General features: G+C 40.3%; 2 pseudogenes across 2 annotated transcripts; both read right to left on the bottom strand.

Moving 5' to 3' along the window:
• LOC311024518 (chemerin-like receptor 1 pseudogene) lies at positions 1 to 2,678 on the bottom strand (annotated as a pseudogene). Its single transcript, XR_014599321.1, has 2 exons — positions 2,666 to 2,678; positions 1 to 2,175 (listed from the first exon to the last, which is right to left on the bottom strand). The product of XR_014599321.1 is annotated as a chemerin-like receptor 1 pseudogene (transcript).
• An 8,792-nt stretch (positions 2,679 to 11,470) lies between these two features.
• LOC311024517 (chemerin-like receptor 1 pseudogene) lies at positions 11,471 to 14,443 on the bottom strand (annotated as a pseudogene). Its single transcript, XR_014599320.1, has 2 exons — positions 14,421 to 14,443; positions 11,471 to 13,984 (listed from the first exon to the last, which is right to left on the bottom strand). The product of XR_014599320.1 is annotated as a chemerin-like receptor 1 pseudogene (transcript).
• Positions 14,444 to 20,281: the final 5,838 nt, after the last annotated feature.

Here is a 20,281-nt window from a genome sequence, read left to right as displayed (position 1 = left end):
TGTATTTTAATAATGAAAGTAATGGTAACAACAAGAACAACAACAACAACAGTCATTACATTACGTTACATAGTACATACATATAGTTGCATATTATGTAGATTGCTCTTACATTACTATTTTTTATTTTATTCTATAATCTGATTTTTATTTTTGCACCATACTTCCTCTGTTATACCTCTTGTAGAGTCTTGAGCTGCTGTTTTAATTTCCCTTATCTAATGTATTTTCCTTCCTGTCAACATCCTCTTTTACTCTAACTTCATCAGATTTCTACAGAAATTTAGAAACACATGTGATGTACAAGGGATATCTTTAGTTTAAAAACTATTTGTCAGTGTTGATGAGCACAAAACCTTTCCCCAAACATCACTGGACATAAATTGTTATAAACAAATCAAAAAAATAGACAACAGTGTGGCATTGGTAATATAATAATGTTCATACAATTCACTCACAGTTCTAAACTTCTGTTTTTATCCATTTAACAATGATGGAGGACAGAAAATTAAGTTGTGAAATAAACAGTCTAAATTATAAATGAACAAATGTATCATAGACGTTTCCCAATTTATATCATCAGAATAAAATATCATCATGATCTAAAAGCTACTGACTTTGGCACAAAAATCCTTCTCAAAATGTTGAAAGAAAATCATGGAAATATAATGAACTTGCCCAAAGGCCAGTGACTAATCAGGTACCCACTTTGTTGACAAGAATACACTCATGATATATAGAACTATATCACACTGAAATGCTTCTATGTCCTAGAGAAAACAAAAGCATAAAATGTACATTTATATTTGAGTCAAGATTATTGATATGTACAGTATTTGTTTCTCCATGCCATGGACATCCTTATGACTATTGTCATATTGTTTACAATTTAATTGTCATGTGCTTTTATGTATACTTATATGTATAGCTGTTCAGTGTCATCAAATCTTTAAGTTTACCTTTATTAATTTTGTTATCCTTGTTTTAGCTCTATGTCAATGTGGGGTGAAATTCCTTGTTGTGTTCACACTTACTTGAACATTAAAGCTGATTCTGATCCTTATACTTCAGTATTCGCAGCTGACTCATCATTGCTCCGACTGGTGTCCGCTGACTTTGTATAAGTAGTGGAGCCAGAAACCTCTTCCTTGAAGGCGGCTTCCATTGCACTCAGGATGGATTTGTGGACTGTATCCCTAAAATCTTGTCCCATGAACACGTACAGCAGGGGGTTCAGGCAACTGTTGAGAAAGGCCAGGCTGGTTGCGATAGGGACTCCAATTGTGGTGACATGGTTTAATTTTTCACTTCGAGGCATGCTATTGACCATCTCTATTAAAGCCATGATGTGATAGGGAGCCCAGCACAGGAAAAAAGCAGTGATAACTGCAGCGATGATCTTAAAGGGGCGACTTGACTGGCTGGCCAGGATGCGGTTTCTTTTGATACGATGGATTATCACAGCATAGCAGGAGACAATGACAGTGAAGGGGACAACAAATCCCAGGAGGAAGCGGGTGATGATCATGGCCTGATGACGAAACTGCCGCAGCTGATTCACAGCCGGTGTTTTATAGTCATCAGAAAAAGCAAAGTTGTAGTAGCAGTTGATGATTTCCTTATGGAAGCATGATGGCCTAGTGTCCCTGAAGATGAAGTATGGAGCGCTGAGAATCAGAGACAGCACCCAAACACCCAGACTCACACAGGACGCCCTGTTTACACGTCGGTGGTTCTGGGCCCAGACGGGCCACACCACGGACACACATCTGTCCACGCTGATCATCACCAGGATGTAGACGCTGGCAAAAATGTTCAGAAAACTCATAGTGCTGTTCAGTTTGCACATGAACTTGCCAAAAGGCCAGTGGAAATCCATAGCGGTGTAGGTCACACTCAGGGGAAGAAATGCTGTGAAGAGGAAGTCGGCCACAGCGAGGTTGAGGAACCAAACCGTGTTAACGGTCTTCTTCATCTTGAACCCGGTCACCCAGATAACCACTCCATTCCCGAGCACACCCAGAACAAAGGCCATGCAGTAAACTATGAGAGACATGATGTTGAGAGAATATCTTAACTCTGCATACTTGTCAATAGTGACATTATTTCCACATCCATCTGTTGTATTGCTGTGATTGGAAGGGGTAGCGGCCATATTCATCAGTGTCTTTGGACCTGCAATTGCAACATGAAGATATAATAGGAATATTTTTAAAGCAAAAGATAAACATTTATAACACACACACACACACACACACACACACACACACACACACACACACACACACACACACACACACACACACACACACACACACACACACACACACACACACAAGCATATGTCAGTGTATGTTGCTTTCAATATTATTCTACTAAACCAAACGAGGAAAATCAAATTGGACACAGGCCTATGAGGAACATGTTTTTGTGCAGATTGACCAACTGCGTTCTCTTTTTAAAAATCATCATTGACCCACAAAAGCCACAACTGTCTGAAATAAAGCATTTTAAATTGCTTTATTCTAATTTTAATTAATCACTTTATTCTAAGAGTGAGGGCCCACCTCGATGTGACCAGTGTCGATATGGTCATATTTTCTTATAATATCGTTTTTGGAATAATTTCTGTAAAAATATAACATTATAAGAATAAAATAGGTACCTTTCTCAAAGCTGTCCCGTTGGTTGAGGATGAGTCTGTGACAGAAGTAATTAATTTCAGACGTTAATATCTGTGGGTTGTGCAACACCAGTGGGGCAGGCTGAGGCGGAGCTACATGCAGGAGCATCCCCCCCCCTTCCAAGTTATACTTAGGCCCTACATCTACATTCAATTATTCATGGTTGACAATTGAAAAAGAAAATCCCATGTGCTGAAACAAAAAGGCATCTTCATTGATGTGAGCTACACCAAATCTTTCTGGCATGTAACTTGAATCAGTGTTACTATCAGTGTTGGGCAAGTTACTTCAAAAGTGTAATGCATTATTTATTACTTGTTACTGTCATTCCAAAGTAATTAGTTACATTACAATATTACTGTCTTTGAATTGTAAGGCATTACACTACTTTTACATTACTTTTGCACAGAGGTGTATAAAGTACTTGAAAAAAATAACTAAGTAAAAGTATAAGTACCATAACTGAAAATGACTTTGGTAAAAGTTAAAGTCACCTAAAGGAAAATTACTTGAGTAAAAGTCTTAAAGTAGCTCACATTAAATGTACTTAAGTATCAAAAGTATCTTGTGAAGAAATATACTCAAGTATCAAAAGTACAAGTACAAGTATTTTATAGTATGCATGAAAAGAAGCAAAACAACCCAAAATTATTTTCCCTTGTTTTTTATTTCACTTTTTCAGGTGAATGAAATATGGTATAGAATACCACTGAATACCAATGTGGTATAGAATACCACTCAAAAAATAAACAATGTCTTTAACATAAGAACCACTTTTTCCACTTTTTAACTATGGTGGGGGAATCATCATGAGCTGATGCACAGTAACACCACACAAACTAACTAGTTAGTTACTAACTAGTGTTTTTTGAGGTTGGACGGCGAGTTCCTGAACGCCTTTATCTCGTGGCACTTCGGAAGGCATAACATGCACTTCATTCGGTAGGTTTTGGAATTTGCCCCAGTCCCGAGGTAGCTGAACATAGTTCCCAGGTATGCCCACGGGTGACCGTCGTCTTCTGCCGAAGTTGTACGCTGTGCGTCTTCTGTGTCTCCCTCGTCGTCGAAATGGTCTGCGGCTGCCATGTTTCATGTTTGTAGTGCTGCTCGTCTCTGCCGCCCCGCGCGCATCCCGCATTTACCTTAAACTTCGCGAGAGTACCGTACGTGGTCCTTCTCGTCCTCTCGGACCCGCGCATTCCAGATAATTCTTTGATTATTTTAATTTGGAACGAGTAACGAGGTAGCAAATGTCAAAGTAACGAAGTAAAAGTATATTTTTTAACTTTTAAATGTAGTGAAGTAAAAGTAAAAGTCCTGATGAAAAAAAAACCTCAAGTAAAGTACAAATCCTCAAAAAAATACTTAAGTAGTGTAACGAAGTACATCTACTTCGTTACTATACACCTCTGCTTTTGCATTACTTTTCGCCAAAATAAAAGGAAATGTATTTTATGTTCTCAATAGATCTTCTTGTGTTCAATGCAGCTCATTACACAGCAGGATGTGATGTTTTTCGCTTCAAAATAAAAGAACGAAAAACGGGAAATGACTCGTATCCTGTTATTTGTAAAAACGGAAAACCAGAAACAGAAAACGACTCGTTAACTGATGTTAGATATTGTGTTCATGAATGGGATTCGGGGATGAAATAACAGTGACATTTTTCATTCCAGATTTGCCGTAGGCCTACGTCTTTTTTAATGACCCGGAAGGCGCCGTGTTATGCTGCGAAATTACCTGAAAGCCTACCTGAGACATTTAGGGGGAGCTCTAAATAAACGCTCTTACAGCGTCTGACGCTCGCGTTTTGAAGTAAACCTACTGTTTTAAACTCGCACCAAAAGCGTTATGACGCGAACATAAAAAAGCGGTTCAAAACCGACGGGGAGAATCGGAGCCTCCGCCTCTTCCCCGCCGCCCCTCATCTGTTGATCCTCGGTGTGACTGCCGGCCGGCTGCGCTCTGACCGACCGGGAGCCGCTCCGTGAGTCGGTGTCCAGCTCATGGAGCCTGCTAACAACAGCGATGAATTAACATAGTGTAGAGTCACACGGACCGGCTTTCACACTTTTCCAAAAGTGGAGTGTATGCCCATCTGGGATCGCGAATGTAGAGTCAATTGATTTCGGGTTTAAAATGCATTGTAACGCGCGTTACTGAGATTTGTACCGAGTAAAATATTACCAGTTTTTTTTGTAATGCCTTACATTACCGCGTTACAGCAAAACGTAATGCATTACAGTAATGCATTACTTTTGTAACGCGTTACTCCCAACACTGTTTATCACAGACACTAGTAGGCTACAAGGTCCATAGCAGATTATAAAAGTAAGCAGAATAAATAGATTAAAAAATAATAAAAAAAACCCAAGAAGACAAAAGACAAGAAAACAAGACAAAACGGACCATCAAGACAACAAGACAAAACAAACAATCAAACATATAAGCATTCTCTCCAATGCCTCCTAAACTTAGAGGAGTAGCTCAAGGAGCTCTTAGCTGGGTTCACTAGAGCTTCAATAATGCTATTTTGTGAGAGATCCAGGCGGCACATAAATTTGTACATTAAATTTCTTAGGACTGCCTCACACGTTGGCACACTGGAGAAGACAACGGGTACTAAACCATCTAGGTAGCTGCATCAGCAGTCTCATAGTGTCATTATAGGCAACTGTAAGCTTCTGTAAGCTGCTTTTCTTATGTCTACACCATAAATAAGCAGTATGTACATAGGTGAACAAAAGGCTTTAAACAAGGAGCATTTCACATTAAAAGAGCAGATACTGAACTTGCGAAGTAACATGTTAGCCTGGGCATATAATTTGCGACGTTGACGATATATATCTTTATCATCACTAAGATCATCTGAGATTATATGACCAAGATACTTTAATCTTTACCTACCACAAGTGGGCTGTTACACAGATAGAAAACAGGGAAAGTCATTTTTCTATCCTCTCTGCTTCTAACTATCTGTCACACCGCGGTGAGGGATGTCTTGTCTTGGTTTTTTTCTGTCTTGTGAATTTCATGTTTTATTTTGAAAAGTAACGCTCCTCTCGTTTCAGGTCACCTGCCCTTCCTCTTGTGTCACCGGTCTGGCGTCTTCCCTGATCCCTGATTGTTTCCACCTGTGCTCCCTCCCTCATGTGTATATAGTCTGTGTCTTCCCCTGTCTTCGCTGCCAGAGTATTTCGTTCGTCTCGTCGATTACGTCCAGCCAATTCCACAGTCTTGACCTTGCCTTGCATATTTCCATTTAGATAAGTATTGCCAAGTTTTATTTTTGCATATAGTTTTCCTCTGTGGTAGAGTGATTTTGATTTGGATACCTTTTGGTTAGTAATTTCTGTTTCATTGTTAGATAAGATTCATAGCGTTTGCTTTTCCTCCTGTTGGAGAGATTTCTGTTCGTTAAATGTTTTCAGCTGTATAAGAGTAGATTTATTTTCATAGCCTGTGTGCCTTCCTCCTCCGGGAGCGATTTTCAGTTTGAGTAACTTTCATAAACTCCCAGATTCTTAAGACCAGTGTAGTCTTCTCCTTTTTTCTCCTACGGGGGCTTCCTTTGTTCTTGTTGTTTTGTTAGTGTGGTCCGTTGGACCTATAGTGTTTTACAGCCTGTTCTGTTGTCGCCGTCTACAGGGAAACTGTATTTAAAAATAAAGCCTGTCTGTACTACTGCCCTGCATCTGAGTCCTCCGTTTCTGCCAAGCCTGACACTATCATGACATTGCTCTTTTTCGCATTCAATTTAATGTCATACTCAAGACCATATTGTGTGCATACCTTAAGTAGTTGCTGTAAGCCAGCACTGCATGGACTAACAATAGCCAGATCGTCTGCATACACAAGATGGTTAATGAGAGAGCTACCAACCAGGCAGCCAGTAGTACACAAACTCAGTTGAATTGACAAATCATTCATATATACATTAAATAAGGCAGGGAATAATAATCCACCTTGACGGACACCATTAGATACATAGAATGGGGAGGATATTCCACAGCCTAATTTGACCCTCATTGGTGACTGTACCAGTACTGATAATGACCTTTGGTACCCCTCTCTGCAGTAATTTTAAAAATAATTTTCCATGGTGGACTCTATCAAAAGCCTTAGAGGCATCTAAAAAACACATAAATACGGTCGAGTTCTGATCCACATATTTTGCAACCATTTCCTTTAAAGCAAATATACACATATTTGCCATGTTTCCGTTTAAAGCCAAACTGATTATCTGATGTTAGTAGAAAGGTATCAAGCCTTGTAATGAGGACGCATTCCAAAACTTTGGATGGAATACTAGAAAGCGCTATTGGTCTGTAGTTGTCAATGCTATTCAGTTTCCCGGCTTTATCTTTTAGGACTGGAACTAGCAATATGGAGAGAAGTGAATCAGGTAGCACCCCATGGATAAGGAGCCCAGTAAAGCACATTGATAATAAAGGACAGAGTTTCTGACTACCATACTTCAAGTGTTCTGCATAAATATGGTCCATGCCGCACGCCTTGTTATTATCTAACATTGAGATTGCATCTAAAATGTCATCAGGTCTAATTACAAGATTCTCATTTGGATCAATGTTGTTTAACACAAAGGGTTCACTTTTAATACAGTTAAACAGTTCTTGATAATGTTCACGCCATTTCTCAGCTATTTTCTCAGTACCAGACACTCCCTCTATATTAGACGGGAGGGAGGTTTTACAGTTGTTTAACACTTTGACGTCCTTCCAGAAGTCATAGTAATTATTACTCTGCAGCTTTTTAGCAAGTGCATCAGCTCTCATAGTGTTTTCCTTCCTTTTAATAAAGCGAAGAGCATATTTAAATTTTTGCATTTGTGGACTTTTTATTCACAAACAGTGGGCCTTGTCTAGGCCTACCTGATTCAGACCAAAGTTTAAAGGCTTCTCTGGCTGCAGTATGTAACACACCCACATGGTCATTCCAGCCAGGTTTTGCATTACAGTGTATTTTAATTCTCTGTGTAGTGAGATAAGAACTTGATGTAGTGAGGCTGTTGACAATGCTGTCATACAAGGAACATAATTCGAGACCATGGTTATAGTCCTCACAATTCATTTCCTGGCACAGCAATGCATTTTTAGGCAATTCAATCAAACCCAACAGCTTGTCAGTTGATGAAAAGTATTTGCGCTTTTCCTCCTCAGAGAGTTTTACCCAATCTAGCTTACTAACATTGTTTGCATCATCCTTTGGAGCCAACGCAGGGATATTATCAACTTTCAGTAACATAGATATGGGTATATGGTCAGAAATAGCCATGTCATACTTTATCACCATATCTACAATAGAGGAATGAGCATCTGATGTACACATTAGATGGTCAAGCCAAGAAGTAGTATGCCAGGCATCACTGACATATGTAAAACTACTGTTAGGCAACAACAGCTGACTAGTTAAAAACAATTTATTTTCATTACAGAACTCTATCAGATCTCTAGCAAATAGTGAATTATTGTCTGATAGATCAGCATTAAAATCCCAAATAATATACAAACATGTAGAATCATAGTCCTCAATAAATGAACGCAAGAAAGCTAATCTATTCATCCTCTGACTGGATGGATTCGTAGGGCATATAAATGTTTATGATAACCTCTTATCATCAAATTTAATCTCAAGGCCAATAGCCCAGTCCACATTCAATCTCATCACAGACACTAAAGGGTCATATGTCTTATTCCATAATATTGCAACACCCCCTGGTATTCTTCCTCGCATAATCTTTGTGCTGAGGTCTGTGGTGGACTCACCGGCACCGTGGAAGTCTTTATTCAGAACGTTTAGCTTATCCAGATCTTGTTTGGGAAGCCAAGTCTCTTGAAGACAGATGTCACTTCTAACAGCGAGTAAACATTGGTATTCCTTGCCTTATCCGCATCGCTATGTCCAATCCGCAGGTCTCGCGAATTATAAGAAGCGATCCTCATGAATGTTTTGGCATTAATTCCGTTATGGCCCACTCACTGATCGCAGAGCAGTTGGTCACGGTGGGTACCATCTTTGGCATCGAAGCACCAAACCCTCTCGATTGACGTGCCTCGTAATAGCGCCGCCAGTGTAGGTATCCCCGACAGAAATTGTTTCCCCTGGCTGCGGGAGCTACTTCCTCTGTCTATTTTGAGGGGGGATACAAATTCTGGCAGACAGGTAAACGTCTGAAATAATCTGTTTCCCCCCCATAACTTTGTGTATAAGAGAAGAAACTTGCTCATAATCACAGAGGTTATAGAGTAGTATCTAAAGAACACACAAAATAAATCATTTGATGCTCAGACTTCATCTGTCTACTATAGTACATTTCGAGTGAAGTAGCCTAAATAGACGTAATTGAAGCCAGAAAACAATCACAGTGGTCTTGATTTTGGATATTGACGTATATTTAGTTCGACAAATTCCATACCAGGACTTGAATTACAGCGTGATATGTCAAATCACATGAGGAAATGGTTACCTTCGTTTTGCCGTTCAGTACTAGTACGACGTTACGACATACAAAAGAATAAAATCATAACGCTGTTGCTCCGCCTTCAGGCTTCCGCCTGAATGAATGCGCGCTACCGCAGCCAGGGGAAACAATTTCTGTCGGGGATACCTACACTGGCACAACACCGGCCCTGGCGCCGGACAAACGAGCCCGTGGGCCAGAGTTGGGGGTCATACATCTCTGCCACCACCTTACATTCCACGGTGACCTGGAAAGAACTGAATCTTCCTTGTGCGGTCTCTATCTTCCGACACTCAACTTCACGCCCAAGTTTGCCTTTGAGATAGTTACTGAGTATACCTGCTTCAAGGCTCGGATCAAACCTCGTTGCAAAAACACTCACCATCTTCGTTTGGACAGCCTGTATACTGGCAGTGCCGGTACCGATAATGCCAGTTCTCTTGCGTTGAGGTTTCTGGTGTGTGCACTCAGTAGGCTACAGGGTTTTCGGTAATTGCTGCCCGAAGCCGGATTATTCCGTCGCCTCCCCTCACTCACGACACGGTTCCACGGGGGAGACTGTGCTTGATCTTCAGGCACCACAATAGCAGTGACAGTGGGGTTCTCCCTTGACGCGTTAGCGCCGGCCACCTTGGTAGCTAACCGCCCTTCAGGGTGATCCACTTTCACGCTAGCAGCAGCTCTGTCACTCCTGGTAGGCATCCGGCATAGGTTCTCCATATTGCAATCAGGAGCACAAGTCTCCCCGGGTAGTCGCCTGCCCAGGGAGGCCGCTGGGCCTCTCCACCGCGACCAGCCTATAGACTCTCGCAGGCAACTACTTACGCTTCCATAACTTTCTTCATGCCAGCAATGTCGTTGTTGATTTGCAGCATTTTCTCCATCAGCACTGACACATCAATGCTATTAAACGAGACAGGAAGCAGTTCATCCAGGAAGTATATCGCCTCCACATTCATTGAGTACTTTCAAGCACAGCTTCAAGTTGTTAATATCCTTTTGTGCTCCTTTATGCGAGACCAGCCGCTGTGTCGTCTTGGTAAAGACCTCAAACAAAACTTTCTTGGAGGATTCAATTCGCTCAGAGGTGAAATGGTTTGTCACCAGTGTGACGATTTCGTCTTGACTCAAAGTCCTCATTTTCACTACAATAAAGTTAAGTAGTTCATCTTCCACGATCACCTTGCCATCTTCAGTCTTATATATTTCGGGTGAGGTGCGGGAAAAAGCACTAAATGCCAGCTTCAGCCGCCACATGAAAATCTGTAAAATCTGTAAATGTTGATTTACAGGATGGTGACCATGACTAAGACCTGTGTGAAGAGTTTGGTAGCATCTGGGCAGATAGAGAGTCCAGGGTCCTGCAGGTACGACAAAGACTCACACCTGAACTCAATGCTCCTCCTCAGACAACTCCGCCTCCAGACCTGCACTTCACAACATACCACTACCATCATTATCTAATTACAGGGCTTACTTACAAAGTGGACTCTTTCCCACATTTAGAGCCGTTAAGTAACGGAATCCACTTTGACGGTTTCTCGTTGATTGAACAATTCCCCTAATTCACTCACAGTTGTAGTTACCTGCTTTTGTTCCTTTGAGCAGCAGCGTATTGTGCCATGAATGTCTTTGTTTTGAGATCATATCAAAGAATAACTTTAGAGCTGATCATGACTTATAAAATACTCTGCATACACCATTACAACTATGTTGTGAAAGGATACAGATGGATGTTAAATGTTTTTTATGTAGTTTCTTAATGTACGAAGAGAGTAACAATTTGACATTAATTGTAATCATAAATACTATTTCACTGATAACATTAACAGGTACAGCATTTGTGTTTCTCAGAATAACAGGTCAGTATGTAAACACTGCTGATAATTAGTGACTTTGACAAATGACTGATGATTTAGCCACATCCTGACTACTTGACTGGAATACCTTTAATATTGCAAACAGTTCTACAAATATGTTTGCAAAGGCTTATTAAAGGCTACAAATCAATCAGTGTGTGCAGGGTTTTTTCCTCTCAAGTTTTGCTGTTCTTGATCTGAGAAGCACTGGTGTGTAAAACAGCTCCCTCTACTGGCCAAAACTCTAAAAAATAATGAGCAACGACAACAAAATGTACATACTGTGATTGGCTACTTGTTGGTTACATCAGACGAGTTGTGTATGTGATGCCCTTTTCTGTATATAAAAATACAAGAGAAAAAGATTTCAGGCACAGTGTTTTGCGAAGTCATGTGGTGATTATGACATTACGAAAGGAAATATGGTCCAAATTGTATTTTAATAATGAACAGTCATTACATTACGTTACATACATATAGTTGCATATTATGTAGATTGCTTTTACATGACTATTTTTTATTTTATTCTATTATCTGATTTTTATTTTTGCACCATACTTCCTCTGTTATACCTCTTGTAGAGTCTTGAGCTGCTGTTTTAATTTCCCTTATCTAAAGTATTTTCCTTCCTGTCAACATCCTCTTTTACTCGAACTTTATCAGATTTCTACAGAAATTTAGAAACACATGTGACGTACAAGTGATATCTTTAGTTTAAAAACTATTTGTCAGTGTTGATGAGCACAAAACCTTTCCCCAAACATCACTGGACATAATTTGTTACAAACAAATAAAAAAAATAGACAACAGTGTGGCATTGGTAATATAATAATGTTCATACAATTCACTCACAGTTCTAAACTTCTGTTTTTGTCCATTTAACAATGATGGAGGACAGAAAATTAAGTTGTGAAATAAAACAGTCTAAACCATAAATGAACAAATGTATCATAGACGTTTCCCAATTTAGATAATCGGAATAAAATATCATCATGATCCAAAAAGCTACTGACTTTGGCACAAAAAGCCTTCTCAAAATGTTGAAAGAAAATCATGGAAATATAATGAACTTGCCCAAAGGCCAGTGACTAATGAGGTACCCACTTTGTTGACAAGAATACACTCATGATGGGGGGAAAAAAGTGGCTGGAGCTGATCCCAGGGACTTGTGTTGTTTGCATATTTTCTTTGTCACGTACACAATATTTCTTGCAAAAGTGACAGATGGAATATAATATAAAGCAAACAAACTCATGGAATATCTATTGTGAAATAACTTTTGGGTTTGTCCAGGAAATCCGCTTTTTGCTCGTTTACGGTACAGACTGAAGGCACTGCTGTTCACGGGCATCCAACAACAGAACTGTGGTCCAATTTTCTGTATGATGAAAGTAATTTCACTAGCACCTTACTCAACATAGGTTTAGCTCACAAATGTTTGTTCCATCAGATCTCTTGCTGTAAAAGTAGTGGTACTCTTTGATACCTGATCCGTTAGACAACCATATATAGAACTACATCACACTGAAATGCTTCTATGTCCTTGTATAGAGAAAACAAAAGCAAAAAATATACATTTATATTTGAGTCAAGATTATTGATATGTACAGTATTTGTTTCTCCATGCCATGGACATCCTTATGATGTATGTGCTTTTATGTATACTTATATGTATAGCTGTTCAGTGTCGTCAAATCTTTACGTTTATCTTTATTAATATTGTTATCCTTGTTTTAGCTCTATGTCTATTTCTGTGTGTATATCGAGAGCGACAAAAGCTGGAGTCAAATTCCTTGTATGTGTTCACACTTGAGCTGATTCTGATTCTGATCCTTATACTTCAGTATTCGCAGCTGACTTATCATTGCTCCGACTGGTGTCCGCTGACTTTATATAAGTAGTGGAGCCAGAAACCTCTTCCTTGAAGGCAGCCTCCATTGCACTCAGGATGGATTTGCGGACTGTATCCCTAAAATCTTGTCCCATGAACACGTACAGCAGGGGGTTCAGGCAACTGTTGAGAAAGATCAGGTTGGTTGCGATAGGGACTCCAATTGTGGTGACATGGTTTAATTTTTCACTTCGATAACCAGGCATGCTATTGACCATCTCTATTAAAGCCATGATGTGATAGGGAGCCCAGCACAGGAGCAAAGCAGTGATAACTGCAGCGATGATCTTAAAGGGGCGACTTGACTGGCTGGCCAGGGTGCGGTTTCTTTTGAGACGATGGATTATCACAGCATAGCAGGAGACAATGACAGTGAAGGGGACTACAAATCCCAGGAGGAAGCGGGTGATGATTAGGGCCTGATGACGAAACTGCCGCAGCTGATTCACAGCCGGTGTTTTATAGTCATCAGAAAAAGCAAAGTTGTAGTAGCAGTTGATGATTTCCTTATGGAAGAATGATGACCTAGTGTCCCTGAAGATGAAGTATGGAGCGCTGAGAATCAGAGACAGCACCCAAACACCCAGACTCACACAGGACGCCCTGTTTACACGTCGGTGGTTCTGGGCCCAGACGGGCCACACCACGGACACACATCTGTCCACGCTGATCATCATCAGGATGTAGATGCTGGCAAAAATGTTCAAAAAGCTCATAGTGCTGTTCAGTTTGCACATGAACTTGCCAAAAGGCCAGTGGAAATCCATAGCGGTGTAGGTCACACTCAGGGGAAGAAACGCTGTGAAGAGGAAGCCGGCCACAGCGAGGTTGAGGAACCAAACTGTGTTAACTGTCTTCTTCATCTTGAACCCGGTCACCCAGATAACCACTCCATTGATGAGCACACCCAGAACAAAGACCAGGCAGTAAACTATGAGAGACAGGATTTTGAGAGAATATCTTAACTCTGCATACTTGTCAATAAACATAGTGACATTATTTCCAGATCCATCTGTTGTATTGCTGTGATTGGAAGGGGTAGCGGCCATCTTCATCAGTGTCTTTAGACCTGCAATGGCAACATGAAGATTTATAACACACACACACACACACACACACACACACACACACACACACACACACACACACACACACACACACACACACACAACACACAAGCATATGTCAGTGTATGTTGCTTTCAATATTATTCTACTAAACCAAACGAGGAAAATCAAATTGGACACAGGCCTATGAGGAACATGTTTTTGTGCAGATTGACCAACTGCGTTCTCTTTTTAAAAATCATCATTGACCCACAAAAGCCACAACTGTCTGAAATAAAGCATTTTAAATTGCTTTATTCTAATTTTAATTAATCACTTTATTCTAAGAGTGAGGCCCCACCTCGATGTGACCAGTGTCAATATGGTCATGTTTTCTTATAATATCCTTTTTGGAATAATTTCAGTAAAAATATAACATTATAAGAATAAAATAGGTACCTTTCTCAAAGCTGTCCCGTTGGTTGAGGATGAGTCTGTGACAGAAGTAATTAATTTCAGACGTTAATATCTGTGGGTTGTGTAACACCAGTGGGGCAGGCTGAGGCGGAGCTACATGCAGGAGCTACCCCCCCCCCCCCCCCCCCTCCAAGTTATACTTACATCTACATTCAATTATTCGTGCTTGACAATTTAAAAAGAAAATCCCATGTGCTGAAACAAAAAGGCATCTTCATTGATGTGAGCTACACCAAATGTTTCTGGCATGTAACTCAGTGTTACTATCAGGGCAGTTGTGCAGTTGTGCAAGTCCTGGGGCCCATTCCAGAAAGCAGGCTCAACCAACTCTGAGACGGGCAACTCTGAGTTTTCGGTTCCAGAACAGCAGTTCTGAATTAGTTCAATCAACTCTGAGTATGTAAACTCTGAGTTACGCTCGTGCCTGCTGACTCTACAAAGCCATCATCAATGGAGCTCCGATACTACGATTCACCATGGCAAGAGGAGATTATTAGATATAACTGCGTGTTTATGTAGAAAACAAGCTCATCCTTAGAAAGCGGAGCAACGTAACTGCATCAAAGTAGAGACAGTTGGTGTGGCAGACATTCATGGCCAGACTTAATGCGTATAAGTGAATAAAACAGTTGCTCGATCTAAAGGTGATAAGTCTTTATTTTTATCCTCGTAGAGTGACACTGTGATGTAATGGTTAGCAACACTGCCTACGGTGCAGGCGACAGGGGTTCAACTCCCGTAGTTCACAAAGTAGCGCAATGAACAAATAACCATTTTCAGGTGTAATCCCCCCAGGCACAAAAAGAAAGTGGCTTCAGCTGAAAATTAAGCATAAGAATATTGCACAAAATATGTAGACTAAGGCATATGATTTTAATCATATTTCACATACAGTAAATATAAGCGGCTATTGCAACAAAGAAATGTCACTTTTCAGAAAACTTCAGAAAACAAACAAAGATTATGTGGATTATGTCTGCGATATGAAATGTTGAAAATGTCGGAGAATATTGTTTAGATATGTGATTGGTAGGAAAAACGGTTATTTTCTTCTAAGTAATCAAAATCCTCTCTGTGACGTAAAGCTGCTAATCATGTTTATATTATCGATTAGATTGACGAAGAAAGGACGGCAATTTTTTCAGAGTTGGTTCATATTTTGGAAAAAGGCGGAGACATGTAGGGAGAAACTCAAGGTTTGTTGAAGCAAACCTGCCAGCGAGCAGGTTAGGTTCACACAGTATACTGTGTCTAGCTGGTAACATGTTACTATGGTAACTGACCTAAAGGTTGAGTTCCCTCTCTTTCTGGAACGGAAAACTCAGAGTATCACTCTTCTCAGGGTTAACAAACACAGAGTTTCAGGAAAACTTGCTTTCTGGAACGGGCCCCAGGTCCATCCTGTTTTGTACTCAGACATTTTGAAAGACACCCATCCAGTGCAGTTGATCAATATACCTGGCTGTTAAAGTGGCTTAGAACATCCTTGTTTTCCTAATGTTTTACATTTTGTTCCCAGGTACTTGAGGTGATTGACACTAGAGCGGTCATATTATTGGGTGTAGGCAGATATAGTACTTCATGGGAAGAACAGAAAATATATACCATCACCATACACTAAATGTAATTATATCTGGCTACCATATAACTGACAAGAGTTGACACAATGTACAATCATTCTAACTTACAGTTACAGTATGATTGCTAAATGACACAGCTGAAGCCACATGTGCAAAACTCTAACCACAGTCTGCATCACCAACAGTCACATGAGCAAAACAGTTTACACTTGCAAAACGTATTACAAACAACACAACTCTTCACACATATTTCCAAACAGGCTCGGTGCAGCGAAACACTTTGAATAATCGTCATGGAAACGCCACACACTGACAGGAAAAACACGACCATCAAACACCAATACAGAAATGATAATGTTTGAAACTTTACATTTTGAATCATTTGAATGACTTCACACAAATCAACATTTTCTTTTAAGAGTGAAATTCTTTCACATTTTTATTTGACAGTTTTTTTATGATTCCTATAGCAATTTTTTTAATAACAATTTTCCTAAATTCTTAACGCAAAAACACACCTACAACACACAATTGGCAAAATAGTTAATTTTATGGTCAAAATCACACATTGTTCACCAATCTCCAAAACTAATTGTAAAAAACAGTACAGTAACGAGTCAAGCCTCAGCGGCGCCCTCTATTGACCCACAGTGCAGGAGTGTGAAGGCTCATGGGATTATGGTTAAGGCTTGCATTTTTGTTGTGAAGGATTTTGTGTTTGTGTGGTTAGTTTAGTGTTCATGTTGATCTACAGGATGGTGACCATGACTAAGACCTGTGTGAAGAGTTTGGTAGCCGATAGAGAGTCCAGGGTCCTGCAGGTACGACAAAGACTCACACCTGAACTCAATGCTCCTCCTCAGACAACTCCACCTCCAGACCTTCACTTCACAACATACCACTACCATCATTATCTAACTGGGCTTACTTACAAAGTGGACTCTTTCCCACATTTAGGGCCGTTAAGTAACGGAATCCACTTTAACGGTTTCTCGTTGATTGAACAATTCCCCTAATTCACTCACAGTTGTAGTCAGCGCCGTCGTATAGGGGGGAAAGGTGATGACAATTCTAAGGGCCCACAGCCCGCTAGGGCCCACACACAGCCCCCAGTAGCCTCTATGACAAAATGATTATGCATACACTGAACTAATACATATTCATACGAATGAATCCGAATTAAAACAAAGCCACAAGTCGTACAATATTCTAATTTTAATAATTTCAATAACCCCCTTGGCCCCTTCTTAAAAAATGGTTTGGTCCACACCCCGGTTCGTTGTTCCCATGGTTCTTCCTCACCGGAATTAAGTGAGCGCGAGCGGACTCCAGCAGGGTCAGGATGCCCCCCAAAAACCGTCCGGACACCAGAAGAGAGTTGAGAAGGAGGCCAGGAGTAGGAGCAGCAGAGCAGGGGCCCAGGACATCCAAAACTTTTTTTCCAAGAATGGTGAGAGTAAAACTACCGAGGGCGGCTGAAATGTCTGTAACATTACCTTTGACGGGGCGCAGGCTGCAGCCTATAGCTGTCATCTGGCCGCGCTACACTCTGGACAAGTCGCCAGTTCACTGAAAAAAAAAAGAAAAAAAGTCGCCAGTTCATGTAGAGCAGCAGTTCCTAGAGTAGCTGTAACTGAACGTTACTAATTTAGGGGCTACAACAGTGACTGTGTGTTTCACACATATCACTGTCGGACAGTGCTCCAGTATGCGCCCATTCAGAGGCTGCAATGCAAATCGACATGTCAGATGGACGTAGCTACATGATGGACAGAAGAACGTTTTTCTCAGCGGTGGCGCAACGACCAACAATTAACGACCAACGTCGGAACAGATGTTTTAGGTCTGTGAATGTTAACATTAATACTCGGTGTGTGAGAAGTTATTGACTGACATAGTATATCTTTCAAGTGCGCAGGTGGCCGAGTGCGCATGCCATGAATACCCGTATACGCAACCGACCCCGGTTCGAATCCAGGCTGGTGGTCTTTTGCTGCATGTCACACCCCCTCTCTCTGCTGTGTTTCCTATCTGTCCACTGCTAATAAAAGGCATCTATGCCAGAAAAAAATCTTAAAAAAAAAAGATTTAAAAATATAGTTTTTGTTAGATGGTTTTCATTACCGTCGGTTGTAATAACAGTTAGCATACGCAGAATATATGCCAGAACTTTGCGCATACATCTTTCGTCCCTCTGGGCTAAGCCTCGGATCTCCCATAATCCTAGATCCGCCCCTGGGCTGCATTGAATTGTATTGTGACGCATTCAAGTTCTACTCGGTAATTATGAGCATCTGACGAAGGTCAGTGACGTTATCATGATGTGTTCAATGTGGTCTTGTAAAATGTGTTTATTAGTGGGACATTTGAATAGCCTAAATAAAAAAAAAAGTTAAATGTTGATCTGTTGTTGTTGTTTGTTTTCATAGCAATATAAAATAAAATACACCATAATAGCTGACAACAACAAAGTAAAAAAGACTATTTAGAATCTTTGGACAGCTTACACTTTTTTTGCATATCAGTGCTTGATAAAATAAATAAAATACCCACTACCTACTTGTTGAGTGGTTAATTGAAAATGTATTTGCAATCAGAGGTGTAATAACGTGTTGCAAATCAGTGAAATGAGAATAAGACAACTAATAATACATAATTTACATAATAATACTCTGACTTGTTAAGTCGTTAATCGTAAAAAAGGAAACAAATTGGGTGTATTACACCAGGCACCGTCAAGAACACTGAAAAACAAAAACAAAATGAAGGTGGCAATGAATGGGTAGAGGGGCCCACACCGATATTCTTTCAGGGGGCCTAGAATTCCTAGCAACTGCCCTGGTTGTAGTAACCTGCTTTTGTTCCTTTGAGCAGCAGCGTATTGTGCCATGAATGTCTTTGTTTTGAGATCATATCAAAGAATAACTTTAGAGCTGATCATGACTTACAAAATACTCTGCATACACCATTACAACTATGTTGTGAAAGGATACAGATGGATGTTAAATGTTTTTCATGTTTCTTCATGTATGAAGAGTGTAACAATTTGAAATTAATTGTAATCATAAATACTATTTCACTGATAACATTAACACATACAGCATTTGTGTTTCTCAGAATAACTGGTCAGTATGTAAACACTGCTGATAATTAGTGACTTTGACAAATGACTGATGATTTAGCCACATCCTGACAACTTGACTGGAATACCTTTAATATTGCAAACAGTTCTACAAATATGTTTGTAAAGGCATATTAAAGGCTACAAATCAATCAGTGTGTGCAGGGTTTTTTCCTCTCATGTTTTGCTGTTCTTGATCTGAGAAGCACCTGGGGTCCGTTTCACAAAGCAGGTTTAGTGAAAACCTTGAGTTAGTTAACCCTGAGATGAGGGAAACTCTGTTTTTTCGGTTTTACAAAACCAGTTCAGCATAAATCTGAGTCAGTTACCTGGGTAACATACTCCGTGAACCTAACCTGCTCGCTAGCAGGTTTGCTTCAACAAACCATGAGTTTCTCCCTACATGTCTCCGCCTTTTTCCGGAATCTGAACCAACTCTGAAAAAATGTGCCGTCCTTTCATCGTCAACCTAATCGATATGGAAATAAAAGTGATTCTAGCAGCTTTGCGTCGGGAGAGAATTTTGATTAGCCTACCTTTCCTTCCAATCACATTAGATATTATCTAAACAATATTCTCCGACATTTTCAACATTTCATATCGCGGACATAATCCGCAACCAGATTCTTTGCGGAGCTAGCGTTTTTGCGAACGGGAGATTTATGAAATGTTTAGGTACATTTCTGTGTTGAAATACCTGCTTATATTTACTGTTTAATATGTGAAATATGATTAAAATCATATGCCTTAGTCAACATATTTGCACAATATTCTTATGCTTAATTTTCAACTGACACCACTTTCTTTCTGTGCCTGGGGGGATTACACCCAATGAAAATGATCATTTATTTGATGCGCTACTTTGTGAACTACAGGAGTTGAACCCCTGTCGCCTGCACCCTGGGCGGCGTTGCTAACCATTAGACCACAGTGTTCCTCTCCACAGTGTCTCCCCGTTGCCATGGTGAATCGTAGTATTGGAGCTCCATTGATGATGGCTTTATAGAGTTGGCAGGTACGCGCGTAACTCAGAGTTTACATACTCAGAGTTGACTGAACTAATTCAAAACCGCTGTTCTGAAACCGAAAACTCAGAGTTGCCCATCTCAGAGTTGGTCAACTCAGAGTTCAGGGTTAGGTTC

The sequence above is a fragment of the Eutrigla gurnardus genome (genome assembly GCF_963514095.1).
Source record: "Eutrigla gurnardus genome assembly, chromosome: 14".
In the NCBI taxonomy this organism is placed as follows: domain Eukaryota; kingdom Metazoa; phylum Chordata; class Actinopteri; order Perciformes; family Triglidae; genus Eutrigla; species Eutrigla gurnardus.
The sequence above is the reverse complement of the archived record's forward strand: the minus strand, read 5'-3'. Positions and strand labels throughout refer to the sequence as shown.